We start from the raw sequence: 13377 nt of genomic DNA on the forward strand, positions 1-13377 counted from the left end.
TTGTTCAGGTAGAGTGGGAGGGAGAGAGAGGAAGAGAGAGAGAGAGAGAAACATCGACATGAAGGGACACATCGAGTGGCTGCCACCGCACGACCAACCAGGGCCGGGGACAAACTGCAACCGAAGTACGTGCCCTTAGCAGGAACCGAACCCAAGTCTCTCCGGACCGCAAGCTGACGCTCTAACCACTGAGCAAAACCGGCCAGGGGTATGTGTAGTCTTTTAAAAAATATATCTATTTGCACTAACTAAACTATCTTTTATTTATTTATTTATTTTTATGAAAGAAATAAATGCCTTAAAGCCCTGGCCAGTTTGGCTCAGCGGTTAGAGCGTCGGCCTGCGGTCCGGAGAGACCCGGGTTCGATTCCCGCTAAGGGCACATACTTCGGTTGCAGTTTGTCCCCGGCCCTGGTTGGTCGTGCGGGTGGCAGCCACTCGATGTGTCCCTTCACGTCGATGTTTCTCTCTCTCTCTCCCTTCCTCTCTCTCCCTCCCACTCTATCTGTACAAAAAAATGGAAAAATATCCTCGGGTGAGGATAAAAAAAAAAAAAAAAAAGAAATAAATGCCTTAAACTCTCCTGGTTTCCTATTGTCATTTAAATGGGAACATTTTAATTTTTATAGCAACTTCTCCTCGATTTTTATATAGGCATATGTTTAATAATTTTTCAAGTGTCACACAAAGAATTTAAACTGTCTTTTAAAATTAAGTCATACTTGCCCTGGCCAGGTGGCTCAGTTGGTTGGAACATCATCCTATACACCAAAAAGGTTGTGGGTTTGATTCCTGGTCAAGGCACATATCTAGGTTGGGGATTCGATCCCCAGTTGGGGCATATATGCGGGGGGGGGGGGGGGACCAATCAATATTTCTCTCTCATATCAATGTTTTTCTCTCTCTCTTTCTAACAAAGATAAAATTACACTTGGCATATAGTTATATAGTTCCTCTGGAACAAATTAAAATTTTGTGTAGGGACACTTACACCAGGAATAGGAGGTCCTTTTGTTGTTGTTAATCCTTACCCAAGAATATTTTTCCATTAATATTATTCTCCTTTTTTAGAGAGAGTGGAGGGAAGGAGGGAGGGAAGGAGGGAGGGAGGGAGGGAGGGAGGGAGGGAGGGAGGGAGGGAGAAAGAGAGAGAAATATCAATGTGAGAGAGATACATCGACCTCCCACATGCCCCCTGGACCCCTGGCCAGGGCCAGGGATGGAACCTGCAAACCAGGTATGTGCCCTTGACTGGAAATCAAACCTGAGACCCTCAGTCTACCAGCCAAGCTCTAACTGCTGAGCCACACCAGCCAGGGGAAAAAGGAGGTGCTTCTCCAAGGTTACCATGTGCCTACAGGACAACACCTCCTTACTCCCAGTCTAAAGACATTGCTACTACAGCAGGCTGTCTTACTTCATCTCACATTCCATTTTCCTCTTTCTAAAAACTATCATGCTTCCTACACAGGTCCGGGTCCCTGAAGCAGACCCCGAGGCAAGAATTCCCACGCAAGCCAGTGTTAAGGAAGTGTTCCCAGGGACAACCAGAAGGGCCGCAGGAAAAGGGAACCCAAAAGATGAGACCAAGTCAGGGCACTTCCTGTCTGCTTCTATCATTGTATTAGCAACGGTATTCTTGCTGTTTCTTCTTTTTTACCCTTATTTGGGTGCGGCTCCTTCTCAGTGAAAAGCTGGGCCCAGTAAATAGGGCTCAATCAATGTTGAATGTATGAATGAACAGTTTCCAGGCTTCTTCCCGTTGAAGTAATCTCTCTCTCCTATGAACCCTCTGTGATTACATAATTTTCCTTTGGATCATAATTATTTATACGCATGTGCTAAATCTCCTGCTGGTTTATAAGCAACTTGCGGTCAAGAATCATGTCGGATTCCCCATGACAGAACCTAGGGTGGGTATTTGAACATGGTGAGGGCTGATCGGAGTGGTTGAAACATTCCGCCGGTGTGGACAGATGAGCAGTTTGAATATGGATTCCTGGACCAGAGTGGGATCTTTGGGTTTTATTCTTGTTCACACTTACTCCTTTGGGGCTGTATTGTCTCGGGCTACTAATCCCAGTGATTGCGGGACCTTTGGAAAGCATCCGTGCCGAGTGAATATCAAAGATGTGTACTCCCAAGGGCCGGACTTGTTTTAGCCCTCATCCTTTTCTCTCCCAATGGTATCTTGAGTTTTCTCCCTCCCCAGGGGGATAATTTCTGAAGTGTGAGAATTAATCACTCCTGCTTCCTCCTTGAAGCTAAATTAACAGCTTGACATGCCATCTATCATGCTTTCTCTACGCTCTCGAAGGCCCATTAGGATTGGGGAGTTGCTGGGAACCCGGTCCAGGCTAAGTCAGAACAAATTCCTTGGGAATCCGCTAGGGGATCAACAATCGGTTCCCTCCACGGCGGTGTTGAGGCCCTGGGCTTATTGCTGTTTGTGTTGCCGGCACATGATGTATACGCTTCAGCCACAATGTGCTCGCTGGTGTTTGCCCTGGTACCATCTCTCTCCAGGTCTAATTCATTAAAGTGGGAAATATCCCCTCTGGGCTGGAACATGAAAAGATTTTTGGATTGGAAATCATTTTGTAAACCTCCAGCAGTTTTGTTTTGTCTAGACAGAAGGCAATAAAAAGAGGAAAATCATCAGACATGATAATAAGATGGCACATGCGGGAGGGGCCCATAATTTTCTCTTTCTCTCTTTTTTTTTCTGTACATTCTGTGGCCTCATTTCTACAATCTTATCATCTTCTGAAACTTCTCCAACCACTCTTCTTTGTGGCCCAAGGGAAAAGGTGTTAATGACTGTGAGCAAAACTTTCACTGAAAAAAAGGAAAGAAAACACCAAAATAGAAATAACCCACAGATAGAAGATAAGAGGGGGTTATTCCCATTTCTGAAGCACAGTCCAAATTGCTAGATGTATATCCATGAATATATGTATGTCAGGAATGTCTTCTCAACCTGCCAAGTCTTGCCTCCATTGTGAGTTAACTCAAACCAGTTTAGTTTGGGCCACCCATTACCTGGATAGTGAGTTTTCTACCCACTGACTTGCCAGAAAGAAGCCTTAGAGATGATCTAATACACATCCCCCTACATGACCCACACAAAAGAATAATGCCCCAGAGACGACATTGATTTAAATATTTGCGGGAGTCAAGGTTTCAACCTAGTACCCTGGGATCTTTCTACCACCTGGTGTTTTTTCTCTCCTTGAAGCCTTCTCTGACCACTAAAACAATTGATACCGTCTATGTGACCAAGGACTGCAATCCTGGGACACAGAAAGTCCCTACAATGTAGTTTAGCCTTGATGGACAGTGTAATAATCAGGTAGAAAGTGAAAAATGTAGCTGGTTATTATAACATGGAACCAAATGCCCAGCCTTGCTGAATTATCTTTTATTCTTTATATCTACAACTGTGTATGTATTCCTTTTTGGGGCCCATAAAGGATTTCATTCGATCCGTGGATTTGGAAGGGTCACGGCACTGTTAGGATTAATACAGTCTCTACAAACAAGGGTCCCTGCAAAGAAGCATGCATCATAAAACTGCTCTAAGAAAAACAATCCTAATGCTTGTTTCTTAAGGCTGATGCTTTCTTGGGAAAGCAGTAGGTTAACGGTAAAGGTGATTTACCCAGGATGTGGCTAACTTACAACAGCTGTATTTAAAACACACACTCAGCCTTTATCCTTAAGGCCGGGGATGATTTATGCTTTTGCTGCTTGGGCTGAATTGGTGAAATGGACCTCAAAATATATTAACTAGAAGGCACACTCAGAGGCTTTGAGAAAGGCCCATGTGCGCAGAGACCAGTTAGCAAGTTGGAACAAACCCAGACTGAGGAAGTCTCATTTAGACAATGCCCCTTCTGTGAGCATACCTACTTTTGTCCCCCTGAGTAGCATTGAGATTCCATCGGTCATTAGGGTGTCTGCCTAGGTACGGGTTTTAGCTTTATTCGTTACTAGCTGTGTGATCTTGGGCCAGTTATTTAATCTCTTGAAGCCTCAGTTTCCTGATGCCTAAAAACTGTGGATGTGATGTTATCTAATTCACAGGGTTGTCGTGACGATGACATGAGATGGTCCCAAGTGCCCAGCACATAAGGAGGTTTCAGTAATGGCAATAAGAACAGTGAAGGTCCACCGAATACTTTCTATGCGCCAGGCGTAGTTCTAAGCACTTCACATGGATGAACTCAGTTAAATAGTAAGCATGTTATCTCACAGTCTATCCTCTTTGTTCTAAAAAAGAGAGTGCAAGGCCTCAGCTAGGGGGACAGCTTCTGGACATGGCACTGGCTGGAGCCTATACACATGCACACACACACACACACACACACACAAACATCACACAAATAATTACAAGTACAACTGTGCGAATCTGAATAATATTGGTAGGTTGTACCAATGTCGATATCCTGGTTGTGATATTATACTAGGGTTTTGCAAAATGTTAACCACTGGGGGAAATGGAAAAAGTGTCTAAGAGATATCTCAGTAGTATGTCTTACAATTGCATATGAATCAACAATAATCTCTATAAAAACTTAAATTATAAAAATATGTAGTAAAAAAAAAGAGAATGAGGGAATGACAATATAGTTTTGCTGAGAAAATCCTCACTTATTTTATAGCCTGAAATTTAAGATATCTGAACACCTGGCTACTCCAGCGTCGTAAAAAAGAAGACGTCCCCCCATCTTCAGTTCGTGGGCACGAAGGCAGTGACCTGAGAAATACTGTAGGAGTTTGAACTAGGGCTTGGAAGTTTGACTCCCTGGGTGGCCATTTTCCAAATGGCCTTTGACACAGGACACAAAGCTGAGGGTGAAGTGGGTGAACAGAAGCCTGTTGCTAGGAAACAGAAATTCCCAGACCAGCTTCTGGGTTCATATATGTAGGGTGACTTGATAAGACTTCTGGATTTATCATTTGCCCCTCGAATTGCTTGGCAGCAGAGACTGAAACGCAGAAGAGGAGAGCGCCTTGCGAGAGCTCAGCAGAAGCACCCTACCAGCTAGCAGAGCAGGGGTCCCAGGCAGGGAGCCGCAGCACGTGCTCAGCCGTGTTGCTGGGTGCTGAGGAGCCGTTTCCACAGGTGTGGTTCCCCGCTCCCCTTTTCCCATACGGGAATTTATTTTTACTTCAACTTTCTTACAAATGAAGTTTATTGGTGCAGCACTGGTTAATAACATTCTATGAATTTCAGGTGTACCATTTTATGACATCTGTATACTCTATTGTGTGCTCACCAACTCAAGTCTAGTCTCCTTCTGTCACCATACATTGGACCCCGGTTACTGTCTTTGTCCTCATCCCCATACCTCTTCCCTCTGGTAACATCCATTCTGTTGTCTGTATCTATGAGTTTGTTGTTTGTTTTATTTGTCTGTTGCTTTTTGTTTTATATCTCATATTTGAGTGAAATAATACAGTTCTTTTCTGTCTGACTTATTTCACTTAACATAATGCTCTCAAGATCCATCCATGTTGTTGAAAATTGCAGTATTTCATCTTTTCTTGGGGCTGTGTAGTATTCCTTGGTGTATATGTACCACATCTTTATTGTATATGTGTAGCAATCACCTGTTGATGGACAGTTAGGTTTTTTCCATGTCTTGGCTATTGTATATAATGCTGCAATGAACATAAGGGTCCATATATTTTTATGAATAAGTGTTTTCAAAATTCATTGTGTTTTTAATTTGCATTTCACTTATAGCTAGGGATGTTGAGAATTTTTTTAACTGAGAATTTAAAGTTAACCCTGGACAGTTCAGTTAAATGAGCCAATAAATTTGCTTTTTGCTTAACAATTTTTAGTTCAGTTTTATGTCACTTGCAATTAAGAGACACTTAACAGATATATTGTTCATCTACTTTATACTCATTAGTGTGTAAGTTATATACATGCACACATAGCAGTATAACAATACAGAGGCATTATCTACATAAGGATGTCCACATATCTCCACAGAGGCATGAACCAATACCTACAATCACCAGTGTGCATCTGAACACACGCACACACACACACACACACACACACACACACACACACACTCACACAAGCACACACTCTACTGAAAGAGGCAATGTCACAGGTACAGAAAAATGCATTCACGGTAGCATATATGTGTGCAGTCAGAGTAATCTCCCTAGAAGAAAAACTATTATGAGTCATCCTTTGCATCATACCTTTGGGCATATCATTAGCCTCAGCATATTCAAAGGCAGAGATGATGTAGTTATTGTGATAAATTAATGAAGAGAGCTACATTTTTTTTTTTTTTTTTTTTTTTGAGCTTCAAAAGATGATGTGGGATTAACATAATGAAGGTTTCTAAAGTTCAAAATCTGCTAATTAGGTTGTGTGCTCAATTCAATATAGCTTCGGTTCCCACAAATACAATTAGAATCTGGATGTCTATGAAGGAGTCTCCATGGAGCTGGGTTCAGGCAGGTTGCAGAGCCTGAGATCATCTCTCTCCCTCTTGGTGTATGAATGAAGAATGAAGCTAAGCCTCAATTAGTTGAGGAGTCGTGATTAGGGAACGTGAAATGTTAGCCCTACTGTGCCTAGTCATCAGGCAGACTGGATAGTGATGCAGGGAAAAAACATATTTAATGTTCTCACTGAATTATATAGAGGAAAAGGCATAATAAATGAGCTTGTCACTCAAGCATTCTCCTTTCATCAATGTCTTGAGCAAATTTAACATTGATACAATACTTTTATCTGCAGATTATACCCCAAAATTATCAATTGCCCTATAACTGTTATTTCCCCCCAGTTCAGAAACCAGTCTAAGGCTATGCATTGCATTTGGGTGACGTGTCTCTTTCTTTTCCTTTAGTTAGGAGCAGATCTTCAGCTGTTCTTTGTTTTTTGTGTCATTGATAATTTTGAAAAATACAGGCCTGCTGTGTTTAAGATTGTCCCTCAGTGTGGGTTTGTCTGATGTTTCCTCAGGATAAAATGCAGACATTAATTTTTAGTTTGTTTATTCTATTAATAATATTGTCTTTCTTGGTGCATTACATCCAGAGGCACATGATGCGTTTGCCCTTCACTGGTAATGCTGATTTTGATCATTTGGTTAAAGTGTTCATTTTCCCCAGGGTTTTCTTTTCTTCTTTCTTTTCTTTGTTAATCCTCACCCAAGGATATTTTTCCATTGTTTTTTTCTTTCTTTCTTTTCTTTTCGAGAGTAAAGGGAAGAGAGAGGAGAGAGAGAGAGAAACATTGATGTGACAGAGACACAGAGATTGGTTGCCTCCTGCACAACCCTGACCAGGGCCAGGGATCGGACCTGCAGCCCAGGTATGTGCCACTGATTGGGAATCAAACCTTTGATCCTTCCACCCATGGGCCAATGCTCTAAATACTGAGCCAAACTGGCCAGGGCCCCAAGTTTTTATTTTAAAATTTATAAGTAATTTGTAATTATATACCTCTAGCCTTTGCAAATATCTTATTTCTCATAAAAAACTACCTTTCTTTAGCTGAGATCCATTAAGTTATTATTATTATTCTTTGTGGTCTCAATATTTATTTTTTACTATAATGGTTGTAAATCATTCTTTTCTAATTCTAGCATCCCTTCTATATTTATTAGTTGGCCTTCATCTATAAGGAAGCATTTTTTTCACTTTCTCTCTAACCTCCCCACCCCCTCCATCTTCTATCCATCTATCTATTAGTACCACCAACTCATGGATTTTTATTATATGTAACTGATTATAATCCACAATGTTCCTTATTAATTTTGACACTGAAATTGCCCTAGATTTTAAAGTGGGATCCCTTTCAGGCAGGCTTCTGTGTATATGGTATATGCCTCCATATTTTTAAGATACTTTTTACATTTCTAGTTCAAGATGTTCCGCAGTTATCTTAAACATCTTCCCTGCCCCAGTTCTTGAATAGACCCTTTTCCCATGGAGCAGAGGTTTCTTTAGTGGGAATGGTATTTAGAAACCAAGACCTGGGCACTAAGTGCGTTCATTTCTATGGGAGTGTCCTTGTTTTAAGATCTTTCAGTAGATAGATTTAGGAAATAGATATCCATGTGAAAACATGAGTTAAAGCTGGTTCCCTCTGTTCCTGTCCACCCTCACAGAGCTCTTTCTGGCCTTCCTCCATATTTGTACTTCCTCCTCTCAGCCAAGAATGCTAGCTGCCAACATTATTAACATGTTTACTCTTTTGTTCAATCCCACAACACACAAAAATTATTTCAATATTGCTACACACTTATACCACTGTGAAAACAAACCCATTCAAAAGAATTAAAGATATGTTTGCAGTCCCTTTTTTTCTTTGGGTGAAAGGTACATAGATGAAGTACAGTTACTAAAAGTTGCCTGAATAGTTCTGTTTCTTGCCATTTAGTGTGATTATGCTTTCATTTGATCTACACTTATGTTCATTTGTTTCTGTTTGCACTTAGTTGATTGTTTTCTTTACCATTCTTTTTTATTTAATTTAGTTTCTAATTTGAATGTAATTAACAAGATCCCATATGTTAAAACATTACAGAAAGTATCCTCATAGAAATATCATATTCTCTCCTATCCTTTAACATCCCTTGTAGGTAAACAATTTCATTATTTTCTGGTTTATCCTTCCAATTTTTTTTTTTTTAGTAAAAAGCACAATAATGTGTTGTTTTTCTTAATTTTAATGAAAAATACACACAAAATTAATATGTTTTTATATATACTAAAAATAGTATATATGCTACCATTATTCTCTTTTGTATTTTCCTTTTTATACTTATCAACATATTCTGTTTACACTACATTTTGCTTCGCAAAGTGTGTCATCGTTTTTGAATGATAGATGTGTGGGGGTTAACTTTGTCAATTGAAAGTTAATTGTCATCTACACTTTTAATATATTACCCTGATAGTTTTGGAATCTATTCACACTGATGAGAAATCTTCCACCAGTATAATGGTTACTTGTAGAATTTGGCTTTTCTCTTAGTTCTTGAAATTCTACAGACTCATTAAGATGTTCTAGGGTGTAAATTTGTCTTTATCAATTCACATTGGTATTTGAGTATTTTTATATTCTAAAAACTTATTTTTTAAATCTGGAAACTTCTCTGATGTCTTACTTGAATTTCTTCCATGCTCCTCTTCTGTAACATCTGTTAGGTATATGTTGGAAGTCTCAGTTTATTCTCTATGGTGCTAATTTGTTCTTCCCTATTTCTTTTTTTTTTTTTTTAATTTCTGTGTTGTCCTCTCTTCACCCATGTTCATTTATTGATCCTATTGTCATATCTACCTATTCCTGCATTATTTATGCTTTTTTCATGTCTTTGGATCATTTGTCATTTCTTCATTAATCTTTGACTATGCTAACATTCTTATTTTAAAGTCTTTGTCGCACTGTTTCTTAAAATTAATTTCACAAGGAGTAAATTAATATTCTAATTGCTGACTTTACTGGTTGTATTTCTTAACTCTAGATTTTTTATTGATTTAAATTTTGGGCAGATGGGTCTGTTTTGAGTCAGAGAGATTATCTCCCGTCCTTATCAGTAGTTCTGTAATTTTGCAGGCATTAGAAACTACTGCCCTATAACGCAAGTCCTGAGCTAATTATATAATGGCATTTTGAGGTGTCAGCTCTAAGGTTATTTTAGAGACATTGAGATCCAATATTGAGTCAGTGGATTGTTTAACTTCGTTCCACATCAGGCTGTATTTTTGCCACCTTGAGACAACAGCTTTCTATAAACTATATTCTCAGGGATAAAATTGGCAACGTTTTTTTCTGTCCCCTTTTATGCATGAGGATACCTCACCAGAGCAAATTCCTAGCCTCAAGCAGTGAGCCTGCTTTTTGTCACCCATCTTGCATGGGACACTTATATCCCATTATTCTCTGACTGCCAGCTTCTAGCCCTAGAGGACAGCAGGTTCTCTTTTTCTTTTTCTTTTTAATTCTCACCCGAGGATATTTTTTCATTTATCTTCAGATTGAGTGAGAAGGAGAGAGAGAGAGAGAGAGAGAGAGAGAGAGAGAGAGAGAAAGATATATATAGAGAGAAATATGCAGGTGAGAGAGACACATCAATTGGTTGCCTCCCACATGACCCCAATCAGGGCTGGGATCGAATTGCAACTGAATATGTGCCCTTGACCAGAATTGAACCCACGACTCTTTGGTCTGCAGGCCAACACTGTAACTGCTCAGCTAAACCGGCCAAGGCAAGGTGCTCTTTTTCAAATCCCCTTCCCAATTTACACTTACGTTCTGTTTCTGAATATAACAACATAATCATTATGTTCAACCCCAATTTTCAGCTGAGGAGGTTAAGGTAGTACGATAAAATGACTTGACTAAAGCCACGTGGTTAATGAGTGAAAGTGCTAGGACTCACAGTCAGTTTTCCTGGCTTCAAAGTCCATATTTTTTTAGTGACTCCAAGTAGCTTTTCTGTTAGCTTTTATTTTTCCATTTGGTATTTTTCTAAACTTCTATTGATTTTGGCCTTTCTTTTCTAATTTAGACTGTTAATGAATGAGAACACTTTTCCTCTCTAAAAGCATCATGCCTTGGCGGAAGGGATGTAATTAAAATTACCTGGTTTCTATTCTTAGCTGGAAAATTAGCAAAGTCTCTGGGCCTCGGTTCTCTCTTCTAGGACATTAAGTGGTTTGGCTGAGATGAACTTGAGGCTCCCGTTCAGCGGCAATGGTCTGTGAGTGCACATTTGTCTGCCCCATTCTCAACGAGCTACAGGTTGCGGATTGAATATCCACTTGTAGTTTAAAGATATTATTATGTATTTAAGTATTATTTGTTGTAGAGGCTGTTCTTTAAACACACACACACACACACACACTCCATAATAAAACAAAATGGGTTCATCACTATGAACACTTGGTTAGTAAGTGTTTAATGGTTCCATATAGAAATTTACTTTAAGCCCTGGGTTTAATGGTCTTGTCTTTCCCCTTTTTAATCACACAGGTTATTCCTGGGAGTGATAAGGTAATATATCACTCCCAGGATACATGCCCAATAGTTTCCAAGAAGACACTCATGGGTCACCTAGGCAAATCTATCACTATTTATTCTGAAAATGATTGTTGAATACCTGAACTCTCAAATTAAGAGTTAAATATTATGACATTAAATCAGGTTGGAAAAGAAGTTCAGTTATTCTGTGCAGACAAATGGGTAAACTCTTCAAAAGAGAATACATATAAATAGTCAGTAAGGACTTGAGGAAGTGCTTATTACAAATTAAAACCACAACGAGATAAACTATAAATGGCCAAAATCAAGAAGACCAACACTGAATGTCAGTGAAAATGGGAGCAACTGGCAGAACTGATGGAAGAGTAAAGTGATTCGTGGCTATGAAGATGCGTTCTGCAGTTTTTTAGCAAGTTAAACATAGGTGCATCCCGACTGCACAGTTGCACTCCTAGGTATTTACTTGAAACATATGAGAACATAAGTGCACAAAAGGCTAAACAACATTTCCAGCAGGTATATAACATCTAAAACCTAGAAATAATGCAAATGTCCATCTCAGGATAGTAAAAAAAAAATTGTGGTATTCAGTGGAATACTACTTAGCAAGAAAAATATAAACTACTCCTATATAACATAATAGATGAATATTAAAATAGCATATTAACTGAAACAAATCCAAATGCAAAAAAATATGTGCTATATAATTCCATTTATTCAAATTCCAAGAATAAGAAAAACCAACCTATGGTGATAGAAGTCAGAAAGTTGTTGCCTCTGTGAAAAGCATTTACTGAAAAAGAATACAAGAAACTTCCCGGGGTGACGAAGACATTGAATATTTTGTTTGGGAGAGTGATTATACAGGTGCATAAAATTGTCAAAACTTATTGAATTGAACACTTAATTAAGCTATGTGCATTTTGCCCTGGCCGGTTTGGCTCAGCATTTGGAGCGTCAGCCTGTGGACCAGAAAGTCCTGGGTTCAGTTCCCGCTAGGGGCACATACCAAAAAAAAAAAAAAGATATGTGCATTTTGATATGTTTTAATTATGCCTCAATTAAAAAGTGCCTATAAAGAAACTGCTATATCCCAGGCTCTGAATCCAGTCAGGCCTATCTATTGCTAGGAAGCATGCACACCTCACAGTTTTCAGACACTCAGTATTGGGTTAGATAGTTATCAATCTACATTGAAATGCAAGGTGTCTCTTACTAGATATGGGACTTTTAGTAGAAGAACTGAGAAATGGCACTGGTGGCATTGTATGAAGGGAACTAAACGCAGAGTGGCTCAAATTCAATGTAGTGTCTCAAGCAAAGCTAGTGCCTCTTCCCAACAAAGACGGCCGTGGAGCCACTGACCAACCGATCTGTGTGAAGAGCACTGTTGGTCTTATTTACATTTCCTCTGAAATCCTTTTCCTTAAAGATGTGTTTCTGTAGTTAACATGTCCTGAATGTGCATTCTTAATTCTCTGTAGGTCTCCTACAGGATGAAGGGAACAGAGGAAAAATGAGACTGGGGTGAAGGCAGTTAGCACTAGCCAAGTCACCGTCTGAACTCCTTTGCCATATTAAGTTCTGTAAGCTCTTCACTGCTGTATACATCGGAGCAGTAAGGAGGACGATGCTCTAGTAGTAATGAATGTATTAGGCTGCCTTATGCAGTTAGTAACTCGTGGCTCTGAGCTTAGGCATACTTGTTTCTAAATATCTTGGCTCCACCACCTACTAGCTATGTCACTTTAAATAAACTTGTTTCTGAGTCCATGTTTGTATTTATTGATTTCTCTACAATAGTAATATGTGATATATGATTACATGTGATGATAATATCTACCTAAAAGGTTCTGTTTTTATATTTAGGTGAAGTGTGATGTTTGGTAGCAGGTAGCCATTCACCTTCATTATGCTGTTCTGTTATTGCACACTTACTTGTGTCCTGTTCTTACTAGATTATAAGCTTCTCACAAGCAGAGACCACGACTTCCGTGTTTCTTCACCATCACCTAGCATAGTTTAACAATAAATGTTAAATAAATATATATATATTTTTTCATTTGGGGGCTCTCTTTTCATTGTTAATCCAATATCAACATATATTAATAACCATTTAGTAAAGGATTATTTTGTGTTTGATTCTTGGTCTTAAAAATCTTTTTGTTTCTCTAGATTTTGACTAACATTCTATACTCTTTATGCTCTAATGTTATCATATACACTTTCTGATTTATTAAAAATAAACCAGTACATATTTATTAACCTTCAAGAGATGAACTCGCTCCTCTAAACACATACTTAAGACCTCATCACTGAGAATGAAAAGTTTAAATAGAAAACAG

The sequence above is a fragment of the Molossus molossus genome, unplaced genomic scaffold, assembly GCF_014108415.1.
Source record: "Molossus molossus isolate mMolMol1 unplaced genomic scaffold, mMolMol1.p scaffold_m16_p_5, whole genome shotgun sequence".
Lineage (NCBI taxonomy): Eukaryota > Metazoa > Chordata > Mammalia > Chiroptera > Molossidae > Molossus > Molossus molossus.